This window comes from Poecilia formosa, unplaced genomic scaffold (assembly GCF_000485575.1).
Source record: "Poecilia formosa unplaced genomic scaffold, Poecilia_formosa-5.1.2 Scaffold61, whole genome shotgun sequence".
In the NCBI taxonomy this organism is placed as follows: domain Eukaryota; kingdom Metazoa; phylum Chordata; class Actinopteri; order Cyprinodontiformes; family Poeciliidae; genus Poecilia; species Poecilia formosa.
The window spans coordinates 1,272,212-1,275,374 of NW_006800000.1; the positions used below are offsets into that span (position 1 = coordinate 1,272,212).

At 42.7% G+C, this 3,163-nt stretch overlaps 1 long non-coding RNA gene across 1 annotated transcript in view; it reads right to left on the bottom strand.

Annotated features, from left to right (window-relative positions):
- LOC107836461 (uncharacterized) overlaps positions 1-1,318 on the bottom strand; it is a 4,316-nt gene extending 2,998 nt beyond the window's left edge. Inside the window, exon 1 of the long non-coding RNA XR_001662365.1 lies at positions 1,093-1,318. This is a non-coding gene — a long non-coding RNA (uncharacterized LOC107836461). The remainder of the gene's footprint in view (positions 1-1,092) is intronic.
- Positions 1,319-3,163: the final 1,845 nt, after the last annotated feature.

Consider the following 3,163-nt stretch of genomic DNA (forward strand, 5'->3'; position numbering starts at 1 on the left):
CCGAGCGCCAAAGAACTGCTATTCATTCCTGTCATTAAATATTTTAATTCTTCCTTTTTCTTCATCTGAGTCTCTCCAGATTGAAGTTAACTTATAAGAAACAGGTCTGAATAAACAGTCTGTATGCTACACTCGAGAGAGAGATTCCTTTGATGCATCAAAGAGTGATGTCATCACTGCTCATGTCATTGTTACCATAGGAACTAAACATTCTAATGGTGCATTCACACCAAATATGTTTTGGGCGTCAGGCGAGTCTGTTTTATATTCAAAGTCTATGTGGAGTATTGGATGCGCTAGACATGTCAAAAGCTCCAAAAGGTTCAAATGGCGCCTGCTCTAGACGTTCAAAACGCACTGCAACAGCCTTCGACGCGCCTCCACATAGACTTTGAATGTAAACCAGATGCCCCTGATGGTCAAAATGTGTTTGATGTGAACGCACCACTATATGTCCAGTGTCATATTAGGTCCACCATATTAGGACCAAAGACTGGTCCTAATATGATGGATTCATTGCTTTGGGTCAGGGGTAATGTTTAGAGGTAGGATGTGAATTAAGGTTTAGTTAAGGTTAGGAATAGACTAGTATTGGTTTGGGTTAGGCAAAATGTCTGGGTTAGGCAAAATCACAGCTACTAAAATGAAGGGAAATCAATGCTAAGTCCTAATATGGGTCGGAATAGTTTTGACAAGCCTATGTAGCATTTTGTTTTCTAAATCATTCTAAATAATGATGATATAATGTTAGGTTGTTTTTCTGCCAATTGCATAGCTGCAGTACACTAGTAGTCTGATGCGTTGAATGTGCTGTGAATGATTCAACACATTAGAAACCAATCAGAACCAAAAGTTTGCCTTTTGGTTCTGATTGGTTGTTTCTGGACAGTAGTAGAGCCAAATTAATTCTCACAAATTCTCTGTGAGAATTTGTGAGAATGTTACAAATGTTAGATGATCATCTAACATCATTTAAGTATGTTAGATGATAGATGAATATTTGTTAAACAGCTTGAGGCTTTGGCACATTTGTGCAAAGCCTCAAATTTTCATAATTCAAAGTGTTACCTAAACCTGGGTTTGGATGGGTACCTAGGTTAGTGCCACCTGGGTGTGGGTCGGTGTAAAGGCCGAGCCGGACTTAGCTTGGCCTTCGTGCCAACACCAACATGAAGACCCTCCATGCAACCAGTGGAGGTTGATCGCATGGATGTCTGTCTTTCCTCAGACCTCCATGTTTGTGTGGAGGTTTGGCTTTGCGTGGACTCCTCTGTTTGCAGCCTGAGTGTGGGTTGGCGCAAAGTCTGAGCCAGGCTATGCCTGGAGACCCCTTGTTGACTCAAGGTCTGTCTTTCTTCAGACCTCCCTGGTTGATTGGAGGTCCATCTTTCTTCACATCTCCCTGGTTGATTGGAGGTCCATTTTTCCTCGGACCTCCCTGGTTGATTGGAGGTCTGTCTATCCTTGGTCTCCTCTGTTTGCAGGGGGAGCTCTGGTCGGGTGGAGACTCTAGGATGGTTGTTTTCTAGAGCAAGTTTTAACTCCACCTTCAGGTCTACAACCTGACCCTGCAGAGCTTTCACCATTTCCTCCTGAGCCTTAAATTTGGAAGCCTGCTCAGAGTGACTTTTGAGCTGCTCCTCATATTTAAGTCTCACTCGGTATTCTTCAACCATTACTTCAATCAGACCTTTATTGCGGGAGGCGTATTTTGCAGCCTCCCGCTTGAAGTACTCCAGTTGTTGAAGAACGCTCTTGTCAGTTGTAGCTTTGAAAGAGCAAGAAACCTGTTCACGTTTGACTTGCTGGTGACGTTCTTTTTCCAACATGTTTTGCAGTCTTTGAATCTCCTCCTGCTGGGATTTGACTTCAGCCTGACATGCAATCCTTCTGTCTCTTTCCTGATGGAGTTCAAAATTCTTATTCTGCAACTCTGTTTTAAGATCGTCTACCTGCCTTGTAAGATCTTTGACGTGTTGGTTTGTCTCTTCCACATCTTCCACTGAGGGGGTAATCTCGAAGCCAGCAGAGGGTGTTGTTTTCTGCTTGACTTCCGATGATCTTGGTCTCTCAAAGTCGCCGGAAGGACTTGATTCCCCCTGGATCTCTGATTGATCTGCCGGCTCAATGGGGCTGACACTGTCATCTTCAACAGGGAAAATGACAGCGTCGTAGTCGACTTGGATGTTGAGGTCTACCATGTCGACCCATGAAAGCTTAGTTGGAAAAGCTTCATGTTCGCAAACAATCTGTTGTTGCTTCATGTCTATATCGTAGTAACTTCTTGCTTCTCTGAACGTCAAACGTGCTCTAAAGGGTGATCTGTCGCGATAGAACTGTGGAACAGATCAGAGAAAACTGTCTGTGAAATACATTCAAGAGAGAGATTCCCTTGTGATATCATAGAGTGATGACATCACTGTTGATGCCATTGATACCATTGGAACTGAACATTCTATCCACCTTACTCCTGGGAGGCTTACTGGGGAAACGATTGTGGGTCTTACTTCTGGCGGCTAGCGGAAGTAACAGTATTTCATTTGAATTTATAGGGTTTTTGGCTAATCTATATATATTCATGATATAAGTTACATCTCGGTTAATACACTGCCTTGTGCAGCAAAGCAGTGTATTAACATTAACACAAACATTAGCATTTCACTGCTCCCCATAAGCATTAGCCTTTTCCCTAAAAATAGCTTGTATCTATTTTTCTTATTTATTAGTCACACTTAGTNATCACTGCTCATGTCATTGTTACCATAGGAACTAAACATTCTAATGGTGCATTCACACCAAATACGTTTTGGGCGTCAGGCGAATCTGCTTTATATTCAAAGTCTATGTGGAGTATTGGATGCGCTAGACGCGTCAAACGCTCCAAACGGTTCAAATGGCGCCGCGCTAGATGCTCAAAACGCACTGCAACACCCTTCGACGCGCCTCCACATAGACTTTGAATGTAAACCAGATGCCCCTGATGGTCAAAATGTGTTTGGTGTGAACGCACCACTATATGTCCAGTGTCATATTAGGTCCATCATATTAGGACCAAAGCCTGGAACTAATATGATGGATTCATTGCTTTGGGTCAGGGATAATGTTTAGAGGCAAGATGTGAATTAAGGTTTAGTTAAGGTTAGGAATAGACTAGTATTGGTTT